The sequence below is a fragment of the Motacilla alba genome, chromosome 6, assembly GCF_015832195.1.
Source record: "Motacilla alba alba isolate MOTALB_02 chromosome 6, Motacilla_alba_V1.0_pri, whole genome shotgun sequence".
In the NCBI taxonomy this organism is placed as follows: Eukaryota; Metazoa; Chordata; class Aves; order Passeriformes; family Motacillidae; genus Motacilla; species Motacilla alba.
The window spans coordinates 26,900,456-26,917,109 of NC_052021.1; the positions used below are offsets into that span (position 1 = coordinate 26,900,456).

Genomic DNA, 16,654 nt, shown 5'->3' on the forward strand with positions numbered 1-16,654 from the left:
AACACTTGTTGAGCTGAATGGTTCCCTCTCAGGAGAGGAATTTCAGTGATGCTGAAGAGGCCTGTGACAGATGTATTACTCACAGGAGCCATGGTGCAAGGCTGGAAATGTATTTCCAGCTCATTATGCCTGTATGGTTTCAGCTGTCCTAATGGCAGGCTCATGCAGATACACACATTTTAGCTATCCAGCAGTGAGGGTAGCAGAAACCTACAGCCATTCAGCACCAGTGAAACAGCAATTTACTGCAACAGACACCTCTCCACAGCAACTGGGATGAGCTGGTGGCTGCTGCGGTGCCATACTTCAAACCAGCACTTTCCATGGAGAGGAAACAAAGTAGAATGAAAGCTATGAGGAGTTCTCACATTTTTACATCAGCATGCCTAAGTGTTCATAGCACACCTTCGAAATTTCCATTTCAACCCCTGGATGTTCATTTTGGAAAGAATAAGATTGAAAATGCAATGGCAATAAAAGACAAGACAGGGGGCTAGACACAGCTCACTCCAAATCAGAAGATTCATTATTTAGTTTTCTTAAATGTATCTCTATAAGAAATTAGATTATTATATACTATTACCTAGGAAAATCTACTTGCTGATATATCTAGTAGATACTCAGATGAGTGAAAACAGACATGTTGCTGATCAAGTGGGAAAGTCTAAAATAGCAACACAGAAAACCATTGTGGGTTCTTAATCCAGAGGAGTTAACCATCTGGGGCAGTATTGCATACATTGTGACCACAATTGTAGCCCCAGCTCTAGCCTGAGAGGAGTTTTGATTCTGCTTCCCTGGGCATCTGTGAGACCTACAAGGTCTGCAAGGTAGCAGGTTGTGCTCTTGTACAGTCAGAAGGGGTGATAATTTGGAGTTTTGTTTGTTTTTGTTTTTTTTTTTAAAGCACTATTAGCACAAAACTGGAGTGCACTTATAGGTCTGAATGATAAAATTATTTGCCACACCTTGCTCTTTCATCTGCTATGTCTGTGCCTCCTACAACCTAGAAAAACTGTCCTAAGTCCTGCTGAGTCCTGCTAATACTGAGAGACTACTGAGAGGCTAAGGAAAAGTTGAACTGGACTGAAGGACCAACGCATTGGGTGAGCTTCACCCAGCTAAGCCTAGATGTTTATGTCTGTCTCTCACACTAGGAAGAAACAGTCACTTCTTCTAGGGCACAGGCCTTCTGATCCCAGAGCAGATGCCTCAAGCATCCAGATGCATCACTCATAACAGGCTCTGAAGGGCCCAGTTTCTCTGCACTGAATATAAAATTTAAGTGACTATTCCAAACATAGACAAAGCATTGACTTCTAATCCTGCCAAACCTCATCCCAGCTGACCACCTTGACAGTCTGGTATTAGAGCAAGTCAATGAAGAGTTTATCTAGATGCACAGGACTGATAGGAAACCCTGAGATATTTGTAGTTACCCAGTGCTATAGCTCAAGGAAGTCAAAACCTGGACTTTGAAATATAAACAACTTCAGTTTGATCATTAAAGGCTTTGATCAGCTCCATCTCTGCCAGCAGAACCTTGCAGCTCCATCTTCGCTGCAGGGTTGCTTCTGTCCTTGGAGAAGACATTAACCCTCCCAATGAGGATATCCAAGCATCTCACTGTGATGGAGTTAATTATAGGTACTCTGCTGATGTACAATTAAATATGCTCACCAGCACAATTTGTGGGGTGCATGGTATGCTTTGCTATGCCAAGTAAAAGAATCTGAGAGTGGACAGGAATAAATACCAGCTTGGACTGCAGGAGATTAGTGATCTGAAGCACCTGCTGTGTGACAGAGACATCCAAGTTTAAATGCCAGTTCAAAGTCCCTTAAATAAGGATGCTTTGTCATGCAGTGTTAGGAAGTACAATTCTTCCTTAATCAAAATTAAGGAATAATTTTTGAATATTTGCTTTTTACTAGAGACCAGAGGAGGAGGGAGCAGAACTGCTAATTAACCCAGTGTGCTACAAATATTGTAAGAAGAGACAATTCTCCTGGTAAGAGTACTGAAAGCTAAAAATATAAGGCAGAGGCTGAAGGGCAGCCAAAGGCACAGGGTGATTCCATGTCTGTGGTCACACAGCTGCCCTGTGCCCAGGGCCTCTAGAGGTTGTAGGGGGAAAAAGGGTTGCATGGAATGATGTCTTTCACTGTCTTAAGTTAACATGAAGCCAAAGTTCACCATCAGTGCAAGGACACAGCTGGCAGAATCTGCTGCTAAATGATTGATCCCACCAGCAACGACCGAGGACTGATGGAACCAGCAGTGGGAGTGGATTTGGAGCAGTCTCCAGTTGGATCAAAAAGCTGTTTTACAGAAACCATTGCACAAATCAGGAGTGAGCCTTAGGAGAGATCCAATGAAAAGCACCAGTCCTTCCTGAACTGGACACACAGATCTGGAAAGAGGCTTTGTACTACCCCAAAGTTCCCCAATTTCTTGCAGTCTGAACACAAGGAGATGTAAAAACCAGAAATATATTCTACATAATATGACAGAGTCTTTCTGTCTTCCACACCTAACAAAACAAATACAAAAAAACCAATACAAACAAACATACCTTAGCTGAAGAACCTTGGAGGGAAAGTCAAGGGGAAATTACGTCCTCCCAAAAGTTTATGGAACTGTCAAAGATACCCAGAGGCTGAAAATACATGAGAGATCCTCAGTGAGCACTGTGAGTTTCAGAAAAAAGTCCAAAATATTTTGTTCAAGTCATTTCTTCCAAGTTAGTATCAAAAATGAAGCAGCCAAATGAAAAAAATAATAAAAAAACCCCAACAAACAAAACCATCAAAGTTCTACTAATAGAACATGAAAAATCCAAGGAAACTGCATAACGCGTGTGATTCCCTGTGCAGGGCTAGCACCTGGCATGTACGTACTTGAACATAATGAGATTTATTCCTATCCATGGACTACTCAATGTATTTATGTTTGCAATTGATGTATTGCACAATGCAATGAATAGCAAAGTAATAACAGAGAATAAGTCAGTTTCCTTGGCACCAGGTTCTGGATAGTACTAATCTGCAAATAGCTCATGACTCATTGGCAATTCCCTTTCATATGCCAATTTAAAGGGAATTATATAGACGTTCACATTCTGCCCATCTACATCCTGTTCAGATAACCAGTTTATACAGGTGTTGGCTGTGATGTGTATTGTCTACTAACCAGAGTCCTGAGCCAAAGATTATTAACCAAAAGCAGTTAACAGAGAAGGATGAGCACGGCATAAGTAAAACCATATCTTTAGGCCATTATATCTAAGAAAAACTGTCATCACATAAAAGCAGACTATAACCTTTAGGTGAATTAGCAGCTACCTGTTTTACACATGGGAGAGAATTAATTTTTTACAAAAAGTAGGTAGCAGGCAATTTATTTTGGAAGGGCTGAATGCCCTCAGCATTAAGATCCTAAGACTTAAGCTACCACCATGGGTTGTTTCAAGAACAGCACAAGACATTCCAACACATCACAGGAGGATTCCTGGCCTCCATGGCATTCAATCAAGAAATGTCACTGTTCCAAGCCTTGCTTTTCATTACTCTTTGTGAGAACAACACAGGGAGTAGAAATTTAGCACAGGAGAGGCAGGTGGTAGATGCAACACACTTCCAGACACTGCCTAGTTAATTACAGCTGTGGAATCATACTCAATTGTAGTGTGAGCCAAATAGATTCCAGGTTTTTTTAATTACTTGTTGCTATATTAATGTTACTTCCATATTGGTTAGAAAGGCTGTGACTCAGAAAAGAGCCACCACAAGAATGACAAGTATTTCAAACTGCAAAGAAATACACTGGTCTTTCCTGATGCAGATCCACCAAGTGGTAAGGTGGTGAAAATAAAGGGGAATCTTAGGGCAGATAAAAGAATTTTCTACTTACCTCATACATGTTATTAAATACCTATTAAGACATGAGTAGCAGAGAATCTTGTGGGGGGAAAAATTGCTGAAGTCAGATCTGCTGTGCAAGTGATTCAGAAAGACCAGACCCTTCTAAGCTGGGAACTGGAGTGAATCCCCACTGTCTCTGCATGGCTGATTCCTGTATCCCAGGTGGGTGCTTAGCTAAGGGTGTATCACACTCACAGCCCAACACACACATACACCAGGCTGCACCTCTGGCTCTGCTCAGGACAAAGTGTCTGCACAGCCATGCGCACACTGAAGAAGTGCCTGAAACCCCTCTCTGGTTTGCCCTAAGAGCAGATTTTCCCCCCCCCCCTCCACCCTGCTTTATGCTCACTTGGCTTCTCATCTTATTTCTTTTTTCTCATTCACTTCTCTGGTTGCATTTCTTTTGCCTTTCAATGTTTTTCAAAATCAAATGAATGCCATGCAAAAGCTGTGTTAGTGCAAATGTCTACCCAGCAGGGTCAGGAAGATGGCAAAAGCCATACAAGGATGAGGGAGAAGTGCAAACAAGAGCAGTTATGTCAGACACTATCAGAAGCATAGCCAAAGGCAGGGTCAGAGAGTCCAGAACAGTTAAAATCACTGAAGTCCTATCCTGAGTACTGCAGTAAGGCTCAAGAAATACTCTTGTAAATCAATCCAAATCTCAGGAGACTTAAAATGTATTTAAATTTTCCCTTGCATTGTGGAAGAAAAGGTTTTTCACCGGAGAAGCAGGTATTTCTATAGAAGACTTTTGACCACAAAACACTGTCTGTATCTCCTAAAGGTAGATTTCATTTTAGGGCAGAAATAAAAGCAGGATGCAGAAGCTGAGTATTCTTCCGATCCCTGATCCCTATCAGCTGCTTGTTAGCTATTTAGAAACTCATTAACTTCCAAAAGAGACCTTGGTCCTAATTAGTGCCTGGACTGATCAGCCTGCCCCTTTCTCCTTTACCTCTGCCTCTCAGAGCCTTCTATAATGATTAAAGGAAACCACACTTCTTTAGTATAATTTTAAAAATGCTGTTTTTTGAGCTATCAAGATCTGCACACAACCGTTGAATTCAGTTCTGTCTTGGAGACCAGACAGAATCCGTGTTCTGTCTCACCAGACCACTCCACAATTCTCCAGCTTGCTTTGGCACCCTAGTCCTTCATGCATACTTAAATCCTTCACTAAACCAGGCTCTGTAATTTCTTTTCCTTGGCCTTTCATGCAACAGAATCTGTTTTAACTGTGATTGAAGCCCCACCAAGGCCATTCAATCAACGGTAATGTTGGTGCTAATCCTGCAGTCTTTTTAACATTATCAATAAGAGGGAAATGAATAAAAAAATGGACTAATTCCATCTTCCAAAATTATAATGTATTCTACATGTAGATATGTACCCTCCATCACAGTGATAAAAAGAACTTATCAATATAATAGGAAAAAAGAACTCTTCATTTTAATTTCTATCTAAATGGATGCAGTTAACACTCTCAAGTTCAATAAGTATAAGCACTAAAAGATAAACTCGAAAAAAAGAAAAATGAGAAAAGTTACAATTGAAAAGCACAAGCACAGTCTTACTTGGAGTCTTATGCAGTTTAATGTCTGTAGCCAATACATGCAAATTATTTTTTATTTCTTGAGTTTCTTCCAGTTTCTCAGAAATGTATTTCACATCCATCATGTCTGCAGAAGAAAGTAAAGGCTGCCATGCCCTGAAACTGGTCGTTTTGGGGTCCTCTGCTGCACAGCCACAGGTGCACTCACAGTCCTCTTCCCAGGTAACTGTGATAGTCCTTATTCACCAAAATTAGAGGAAGCAGTGTCCTTGCACATGGACTATCAAAATAGTCAGTACAAGGGTTATAAAGTAGTAATACTACCCTAACAACTATCTAATTAATATAATTAATGTAAATGTTACCTAAAGGTTCTTATCTTATTGTAGCTATGCACACAGTGTTACAGGAAGGCAAACTGAAGCGATCGTAATTCATTATCATAATTATATATTAATGATAACCCTAGATTTCTTTTTCCAAAACAATGTTTGGAAAACATCATCACTACAGCAACAGGAATTCCAGCAAGAGTGAGGATAGTAAGATCCTGAAGGGTATCCTACTAGTAGCAATTAAATTGTATTAAATTAAATTGCAATCAAAAGATTTGTCAGCCTGGTAAACATAATAAAATATTTCAACAGGACAGGATGCCATTCTACACAAGGAATTTCTCAACATTATATCTAAGAGGGCCATGAAGCTAGGAGTCCATTTAAAATAACAGTCAGTGACCTGTTAAAAATGTTCTTGCTCTGGCATCCTTACCTTGAGTAGTCACATATTTACCAAGCTTGAGCCAAAGGTATGGTCAAACCACTGATTAAATATTTCCTGAATTCTACTGCTGCTTTCCTTAGGATTCCACATATGTGTGTGCCCTAACCACTTTTGCCTATTTTCTGCTTCTTTACATTCTCATACATAAATTTCCAATTTTGTATTCACTTTGTGTTAACCAGTCCTTCGTATTCAAACACAATTTTATGCACACACCTCAGGCATTTTCAATTTCTTAAAGAGCAATCTTTAAAAAGAAACACACTAAATAAGTGTGGTTTTCCTAAGTTAGTTCCTATATTTTTTCCTATATTTTATAGGAAAACCTATAGGTTTTCCTATAAAGTTCCTATATTACTCTTGGGAGAAAAGGCTTCTGCTTCAGAGAATTCTGTGACAGAGAAAACTTTCCCAAACAAGAAATGTTTTCAGATTCGTAAGCACAACTGATCAAATAGCAGACTTTCAATCCTGAAGAACACTGCAATATTTTCACATTCATTCTCTATAGAATTTGGTTTAAAAATAGAAATAATGAATTCTATGGAAATATAGATATATCCTAAAGATATACTTCCCTGATGGGATGGAGCATTATCTCCTCACCAGTTCTCATTTTTAAGTAACTTAAGGGCAACAGACCCTTTTCAGAGTGAACACTGCTTTTCCAAATGGCCCTCTCTGCCAATATTCTCAGGACAGTAACTCTAAGCTGCCCTTAGTAGTGCTGGAGGCTCCTGTACTGGCAGGATAAGGACCAGTCTGAAGAATACATGGTGGGCTCATTGAAAAGAATACAACAGCCTTGTTGTGAAGTGTCACTGCAGACAAAGTAGTGTCATTGGAAAAGGTACTTGGCGAAAGATAGGAGTTAATTTTTAAAAGGCTTTAGTGCATGAAACTCAAAATTCAATAGATGTGTTTGGCAAATATAGAGGAAGACACTTTTCCAGTGCTAATAATAGTGGAGAAAAGTCCATCAGTTTTGCAATCCTCAAAATAACTAGATTTAGATTCGTAACTAACTTCTTTTAAAAAAATATGAGTTAGTCATCCAAACCTCTTAGATCAATTTTTAAAAGGTATTTAGATGCCAAGCCCCCTAGACCTAAGATATTTGCTCATAAACAGGAACTCTTGCAGAGAATATCACATAATTTAAAATTTTTTAAAAAAAGCATACTTGCAAAGCAGAAAATTCACAATAGTCAAGCACTTAAATAAATCATCAGTGGGATTGATCTCAGTGACCTTTAATCCCAGTGGCTCTTTTCCAAGCCATCCAGGACACTCTGTCCAGTATGTTACATCTAAAAGATAATAACCATTGTAGATAAGATGGCTATATACAGCATTTAGATACAAATACCAGGGCTTGTCCCTTCACCTGAGCTACATTGCCCACCAGTCAGGATGCCCCCAGCTTTGGCATGGACAGGCAAATAAGAGATAAGAGAACCAGAGGAACTGCCCCTCCTGTGTGCAAAATGAGAGGAAAGAGCAGTCCACACCTCAGGGAAAGCAGGGGCAGGTTCCCTTTGCACAGTGAGCTTCAGAAATCTCCCTGAGGAAGGCAGAGAAATGAAATATCAGGGTACAGTTTCCCTCTTCATGCTTTGAGCTCCTGGGGCCAGGATGTACTTGGCCTCCTTGCTTCACCTCAAGAGAGCCTGGTTAGACTGAGACTAAAGGGGCCAGGCTGGCTGTAACTGCGCAGCAACGCAGGAAGCACAAGTGCCTTTATTTCCTTCTCTTTGGATAGTCATGATTAAAATAGCTTTAAAAAGTGCAAACCCATGCATGTATCACCTGAGATCACAGCAGCAGCCTGCTGCCAAGGAATCACGTTAGCTGACCACCACTGTCTGCCCAACACCAGCTCCTGCCTAAAGAGCCATTTCTGGCTGATGCCACACTGCTGGTAAGAGGAGCAGAGGTGAAAAAGCCAGCAGGAAACCACCATGGAAACCCTGCACAAAGCAAAGGACTGTTGGAAGGAAAGATGTACAACCAAAATTTCACACACAAGCATATTTAAGTAGCATGGGCAAAGTCATGAAATGAAGGACATTGATGGAGCAGCAGCGTTTGCTGAGCTCAGTGGAAGGGGTAAGTGCACAGAGAGGTGGTGGGACAGGAAACATGGAAGGAGGTGGGAAGGTGAGAATACCAGAAGGTGACATTACATAGTAACACCTTCAGACATTGTGGGTTTAGTGCCATATTGGACAGATCATAAGGGTTACAACCACATGAGGAAAATGAAGAGGGAAGTGGAGAAATGAACTGGTACAGGAATTTACAAAGCTGACTGAAAGGCCTGAGGTCACCCTGCAGCTGGGGATCTCAGCTGAGTTGGCTCCTGACAGGAGGTGCAGAAGGAAAGAAATATATAGCATTTGTTGTCCTAGAGAGGAACATCTTTCCAAACTACTTGTTACTAGCCACAAGATTAAGGCTTGGAAGAGAAGTTAAAAAGGTCTGAATGACTGAACTTATTTCATTCACATCTGCTATTCCTAAGTGATGTAGGCTTTGATCTATTCTATTTTTACTTATCTGTTAATAAATTATCTACATTATTAGTTAATGAATGTATTGACAAGGATAAAGAAAATAATGTTTGCCCTCATATCATTGCTTGCTTGCCATATTGAAACAGCAACACTAAATAATAATTATTTTAGACAATGAAAATAATGAGAACAGGCCAAGGAAGGATCCAAAAAGATGGGCACCATTCAGAGGAGTGTGAGATGTCTTCACCAGATTTCATGAGTTACTTTGCCTTTCTGTGCCACGTGTGCCTGTTTATAGTACATCACTAACACCATCTCCTGGCCAGTTGGTGTCCAGACTAAAATCTTTATGAAGGTCTCAGAGAGTCTGAAATGAGTGGTATTGCAAACATAGAAAATACCATTGTTGCCATTTCTTCTCTACATTCATATCCACTGATTTCACCTATGCCAAAATAATACCATACCCACCCCCAGGATTAGATGTAGAGAGTGAGCATTCTAACTACACTCTTTTTTCCCAAAGGGTTTCCAGGAAGATGTATCAGAATACTCTCAAATCAGCTTACATTTTCAGAACTGACTATTGATTGATGTATTTAGGTACACTTTGTTTTGGAGCCCACTGAGAAAAAACAAAACTGATATTAAGAAAAAGGCTGTGAAAACAGACTCTTTCCCAGTATTTCAAGTTCAGCACTTTAAGCCTTACACATTTTCTGAAACATCAATAATGTATCTTCCCAACCTATTGCTGTAAAAGAGTCAGTATTCCCTGCTCTTATCTTCTTTTTTTCTTTTTTTCTTTTTCTTTTTTTTTTTTTTAAGATATCAAGACCATCCAGAGATGCAAAATGCAAAGAGTATCTCCTCAACTTTATGTGCTTTTGGTAAGCATCTAAGCAGTCAGCAGTTCAAGGTCTGTTTACTGAATTCATCCAGCTGTTTTCAAGCATTTAAAACAAGGATTTGACATCTTCTTAATCTTTCAAAATCTTATATATCTGTAGATGCCCAGCATACATGTAAAGGCATTACCTTGGAGATTGCTCAGGGTTTATTGCTCCTATATATCAATTGGGCCAGACACGTTTCATTTCAAAATCACTTAAGAACTGACTCACAGCTAGGAGCTTTGGCTTTCAAGATCATATTTCCAGAGAAGAAATCCTCAGAATCAGTAACTTGAATTTTTGTATTTAAATTAATTCAGGAACACAAGGTCAACTTCTAATTTTAGCTAATCTTAGAATAAACAAACAACAGCAGAGCTTCCTGCGTCATTAACAGCATAATCAATCTGGAGTCTTGAGCACAGTCTGTCCTGGAGGATTGAGCACTTGGAGATGTGGTGGGTTATGGAGGAGAACAACTCTATGAATCCCTTGGAAGGTAATTACATTATTGTACTGCTAAGGGATTTTCATAAAAGGGAACTACAGTGTCATACTTTCTGGAATAGCTTGTAGGAAATATTACATGAATGCCATTGGTATCATAATTGTAAACATTTTTAGATGACCACAATGCTCTGTTCAGCCAGCTTAGATCAAAATAATGGTTTGCTGCAGACTGAGTATTTCCTCCAATTACATTACTGGAAGCTACATCAGAGGAGAGAAACTATCATTTTAAAAGCTAGCAAATAGTACTTTTGCCCAGGATGGTTGAATTGATTTTGAGTGATCAATACAACACCAGCTGCAGCTCAGCAGAGGAAAACACAAAGATGTCAGTTTTCTCAAAACTGACTATCAGAGGGAGCTCATGAAAATCTCTGAAGAATTGTACATGGGCAGTACCACAGCCACCTCTTGCATTTGGTGTTTAAGTGAATTCTACAAGAAGTAATTAAATTTAATAATAATATAAAATTTGAATAATAATTAAAGTTAATGATCTAGCCAATTTAAAAAATTAAGATCTGGATTTTATTTGGTATTGGTTGAGTCATAATTCAACAAGGAAACGAAAACCCAACTGAATGCCTGAAACTCTGAGATCAGTTGCTCTGCTCCATTCCACTGCATGAAGCTGTTACATTTCTCTGCTACTATGAAACATGGTGAATGGAAAGAACCCTCTCAGTGGATGTCATCAATAGCGTGTTGGTGCAATTTGAAGAAAACAATACTCTTTAACTGATCTGAAAATTGCTCTGTTATCTGTGGGAAGTCTCAGAAAGTGACCTTTTTGGAGGCTGAATGCTAAAGAATGTGTCTTGACTAAGTGAGAAGCTTTGTTTATGGCATCAGAAGAGGCAAATCCACTGAGACACTCAACTGGTAATCAAGTCACCAAATCATTGTCAAAAATCCATAAAGGCCAGTGGAAATGGTAAACTGACAAGCAAGGAGAATTTATGACTTTAGGTGGCAAAAGAGCCTCTGACATGTGAGTCCTCTGCTCCAAAAGACGTGGCCTGGCCCTCCAAACAATCATTCCACAGCTTCCCAGAAAACTTCTCATTCACAGACAAGCTCACCCAGAGTTTGCTTGGACACTTCCTGCTCCAAGCTGCTTATTCTTTCAGTGGCAAAGGAAAAGTAAGAGCAGGATGGGCAGCTCAAGAACCCCACACTGAGCTTTGCCACTCTGTGGCTCAGTGCCTTTATCTGCAAAACAGAGATAATGGTACCAAGATTGTGATAAGCATTATTATGATCAGTTTACAAGCACGACACCAGCTAATTAATGCAGCTAAGTTTGATACATGTAGCTCTCAGAGCCACATAACTCTTTACAACAAACAGATCCCTTTCACAGCAAAAGAGACTGTCTCCAAGGATGATGCTATCAGACTGCCAAAAATCACGAACTTTCAAAAATGAGGACAACACTGGTATAATGGATACAGTGTGCTGAGAAAAGTAGGTCTAAGAATGAACTAGCAGGATTATGTAGCTTGGGAAACCAAAACTGTGATTTTAATCAGCAGCTGCCACTGATAGAAGTGCAAAGGTTTCTGTTGGATTTGAGACTGCAGCACCACAGATACTGAAAGTTTATTTCATAGGGAAAATAAATGGATCTTAACTCTTCAAAGGATATGAATTTATGGTGAGCATTTCAAGAACATGATTTTTACCAGTCCTTCATGTGTGCATTCCTATCTGGATCTCACAAAGCAGGTTTATAATTCAGCTGGATCAGACCATGGAGAACTAAGGAAGCTGGAGAAGGGCTCTGTAGCTCAGGTAAGGGTAGAGGGGCTAAAGAGGGAGCAGGAGCACTCCAGACTCCCAAGACCATACGGATTGCAAGTCTGAGGAAAGGTTTCCGGGCTTGGGAATATGAGGCACTTCCAAGCTACATGGCAATCAAGTCCTTTACTGTAATTCAGCATTCCTCCTGCTTCTGAAATTTCTTTATCAGTTAGCCCCTTCATTTGTCTTTGTTTTGCTTTTTTCTTCCTTAACCATATTTTTTAAATGAGCAGCATACATTTAAGATCAGTTTCTCAGCACTCAATGGAATTGCCACTGAGGGACCCCAGAGGATAAATTTGCACTTAGTATACATTTTATGTTTCACTGCACTGCAGTCCTGGTTTTGTCAGGTTTTCAGTAGCAAAGCATGCAGGCTGGGTGAGCAGCATTATTTGTGGCCAACACACATGACCAGGAATGAGGCAGAAGATGAGACATCTGCTGCAGACTCTTTTAGAAGTTGTAGTGACATACCCCAACCCAAACTGAGAAACATCGTATTTCAGCACCCTTCCCAGCACCAGTGGGATAATGCCCAGAAAAGAGAGCATTACTGGAGCGAGAAGAGAATGGTCTGTGTGTCAGAGCCAGCTGCCAAACTGAGAAGATTAAACTAATGAATGACACAAAGAAGCTATTCTTCCTTTTTTCTCACCTTCCTCTCAAAATCCTCCCCCACACTGAGGTGAGATCCTCACCCACACTGCCAAGAGATCAAGACCTGTTGTTGAGATAACAAGAACTAAAAGGTTTACAAGATGTTATACAGGACAGCGTGATTGAGATCCAAATAAGCACTTATGTGCCTCAGAAGCAATTTAGGCCACATTCAGGTGATTACAGAATGCAATTCCACAGCAGTAACTGGCCATTACAAAATACTTAATCTCTGTGTTCTCAGCAAAAAATCCCTGCAGTTCTGCTCTGACAGATCCCAGGTGGGACAGCAGCTCTGGACACAGTGGAGCCCAGCAGCCACAGCCACACCCTCTTCAAAGAACAGCTGGAGCAGACTGGTGGTCAGAGCCCTCATCCAGGATTACAGGAGACCCAGATGCAATTCTTGCTTGTTGAGATCAAAGCTATCTTTCCCCAGAAGTGCTCCAGCTTCTCCCTGGAAGCTGTCCTTGGGCGCTCAGTGAGTAATTGGAGGGTGCTGGAGCAGGCTCAGGCATGTGTGCTGCTGAGTTTGCAGGGCTGCTCAGGCTCCCAAGGCAAGCAAAAATGAATGCCAAGCCAACCAGAGCAGTGTGTCTGGCTGGTCTCCACTCAGATATCCCACACACAGACATCCAGTGTCAATTAAGGTGTCCTGACTATCTTTGGCTTCCAGTTCCAGCTCCAAAAGTGCCCGAGTGTCCCAGAGGTCCTGTGTCACAGGATATCTTGGGCACCATACAGATATCTGTGCAGATATCTTGGCCACCTTACAGCACTTGTGAACGCAATACATGTCTCGTTTAGACAAATTAATTAAGTACATGGCAAGTTTAGGCATCTCCAACTAGAGGCAGTCCCAGGATGAGTGAGGTCTCACATGACTGGTGTTAGTCATCAGTTCTGGTCTCGTATGACCTGCTTTACATGTCTCATACATTCATTAAATCAAGCTCCAAAGTCATATCCTTCATAAGTAGCTCAGTCCAAGACATCTCCTAAAAAATTACAACAAATAAAGCACTTACCCACACAAAGGCTTCACGGAAACTCAGCTGGAATCTGATGTTCTGTTCCAACAGTAGCAAACTGCAAAACAGGCAGGAATTTGCTGGAGAAGCATCCAAAGAACATTAAATATGCTGGAAAAGCTAAACAGCAATAGAATCAGGCATTCAAATGAACATGAAATATTATTATTGACTTCAGCCGCAATTTTGTGTTCAGCAAGATTTGCTGTTGTAAATATCTGTTTTGAACAGCAGAATTATCAAGGCTTCTTCAGCTGAGAGACTGTCCTCTCTCACACCCCAGGAGTGCATGTACCAGCAGCAGCACTGTCTCACCAAGCTCATGGCTGCAGGTGATTGCTGAAAAACTATGATTCAGTGTTGCGTAGTTACACAGAGAGCTAACACGTGAGTAAGTCAAGAGCAGAAGACTGTCTCTTCCAGTGGCCTGAACATCCATCTCTGGTTTTTATGTGACTCTTCCACTATGACAGTTTCCTCTGATTTCCCCTTCTTCTGATAAGTCTTGTGCAGATACTGAAGAATATCAGCCACTTAGGGTGCAGGAGATCTGTGGGTCCCAGGCTCTCTGTACATACATGCATTGTTCTATAATTTGCTCACAAGGCTAAAACATCCATAGAATAGAACTGTAGAATCATTTAGGTTGGAAAAAGTTCTTGAAGTCCAACTGTCCTAACTGCCAAGACCACCACTAACCATGTCCTTTAGTGCCACATCTGCCTGTACCTGCAGGGATGGTGACTCAGTCATGTGCTGAAGTGAGTGACCAGCCACGTGCCATGAGTAATAAACTACTGGAAAGGTATTTACACTGCAAAAGGCAGAACAATCCTAAATCCCTAAGGTATTTATGACTTGAGGGAATAAGTCTACACAGCACAGCTCAATCAGTATTCAGGAAAATTTGATGGTACCAACACAGTGCTGCATTTCCAAGAGGACCTACTCACTCAGATCAGGCCAAATATAAATGCAGCTGCTATGCATCCAGACCCAGCATGGATGTCTGCTATGCCTGTGGGATAAATACACCCCTTACCTCAGACAAAACTGAGTATGCCAGGTTTTGGTGTGTGGAAACACCATCATTTATACATTGCAGCCTCTAGATGAGTGTCAGCTGATTTGCCTTCCCCTGGAATCAGCTGCCTGTCTCCATTGATCCTCATTATCCCATAAGTCCTTCCATCTAGGGGGGACTCTTCAGGTTTATTGTTTTGTTCAAAACCAATGAAAATTGGATGTTGCTATATCACTTGCAGGTTCAAACAGCAGAACCTCCTTTGCTTCATGTAAGAGCCAGACAGCTGATACTCACCCAGCTTTCCATCACAATGTGAGGAACAAGGTTGGAGACACAAGCTGCCCTTGTAGGTGAAACCCACAATAAGGCCTTCATTTGCTCTTGGTTGAAATCTTTACAAATACTTAGGTTGCTGAGATTATTCAATGGTCTTGGAAAGACTCAGGGAACTGCAACAATCCTCAATGGTCTGCTTTGCAAGTTAATGGCTTTCCTTTTTCTGTGTGTGCACTTACTGAGAGAAACCTAACCCTCCCCAGGCCTTCACCTCTGATCAGTGCAGATATCAAATGCTGGTTGGCTTAGGTACATTTTGTGCTTGTTTCTCATGCAAATGCAAACTACTATACACCAGCTGGCACCACTGCCAAATTTGTTTCATGGTTTTCATTCTGTTTTCTACCTTTTGCCTAAAAGGAGTATTATGTACATGGAGATAAGTTTTCTGTGAGAAGATAGTGAGAGATTTATTTTCTCTTACAAATTATGGGATTAGATCCATTTTAGAGTAATTCCATCGAAACCTTCAGTATTATACAAATGTTAGTTTAATTAGAGTATTTGCTAAAAAACATCAGTAAAAAGCTAATCTGTGTTTCAAAAGCTTTGGTAATGTTATGGTGAGGTGGACTACTTACATAATTTTTAGCAAGGCATTTACACTATGCCTAATTAAGGTGAGCCAAATATCTTATGCTCCAAGTCAGCCCTGTGTGGGCAGGACTGATAGGCCAAGTCCAAGCCTAGGACTGAAACTGTTTCTTTGAGTTTGAAGAATTAGCTTGTACACAGCCATGAGTCCTTTCTCCTGACCAAAGTCACAAGCCTTCTCCGGCAAGCCTCCCCTTGTTTCTGGGCTATACATTCTTGACAACAGGGTTGATGATAAAGTCTCACCAGAAACCCTGGTTTCTTCTTCCAGACCAAATACACACTCATACACAAAAAGACAAAAAATAGTGCATGTTGACACCGTGTATATTTATATTTAGCCTTAGGAAATCCAAATTAGGCCTGAATCCCTGCAGGATTTGGGGTGAGGCTATAAAACAGACACCTGGAGTTAAATCTTCCTTGCTTTAGGATTTCTGATGAGGATAATCTCTAGTTAGAGAGGTCACACCAAATGATTGATGAGCTTTGGTTCTTGTTCAGTGGATTGTTCCTTAATTCAATTAAAATAACAACAAAGCCTGGCCAGAGGATTTTATCCATGTATCCATCTCTAAGTAATCTCATTTAAATCAGCATGTGGTGGCTCACTAGAACAGTAAGAGCAACTCCTTATAAAGCTTCAAACTTGGTTCAGACTTGATGTTTAAAGTTAAGCACTGACATGTATAGGCTTTTCAACCTTTGCTTAGGGCTTTGGAGCAGTTTGCCAGAAGAAGTCACCTGATCACTTAATTCTTCATTTCACTGCAGATTCACCTGCACATGACCATTGCTGAGCAGCCCTCCCAGTGCAGGGGCACCCATGGCCCTGCTTTGCTCAGGTCTTCTGGCTTGAGACACTTCTTGTAGTGAACGCTGTCCTCAAGGTGTTCCTGTAAATCTCACTCACAGGCCAGCTAAAAACTCCTTGTTGAGCATTTCAGGTTTAGGTCAGGGCCACTGTGCTCTTCCATTCCACTCTCTCCTTCAAAAACTCCGGACTATTGACCACTG

General features: G+C 40.8%; 1 long non-coding RNA gene across 4 annotated transcripts in view; it reads right to left on the bottom strand.

The window, feature by feature from the left end:
• Nucleotides 1-16,654, bottom strand: part of LOC119702627 — a 42,278-nt gene that overhangs the window by 1,778 nt on the left and 23,846 nt on the right. For all 4 annotated transcript variants that reach the window (XR_005257402.1, XR_005257401.1, XR_005257404.1 and 1 more), the window contains 2 exons: nt 13,678-13,738; nt 2,576-2,659 (listed from right to left, as the gene is read on the bottom strand). This is a non-coding gene — a long non-coding RNA (uncharacterized LOC119702627). The remainder of the gene's footprint in view (nt 1-2,575; nt 2,660-13,677; nt 13,739-16,654) is intronic.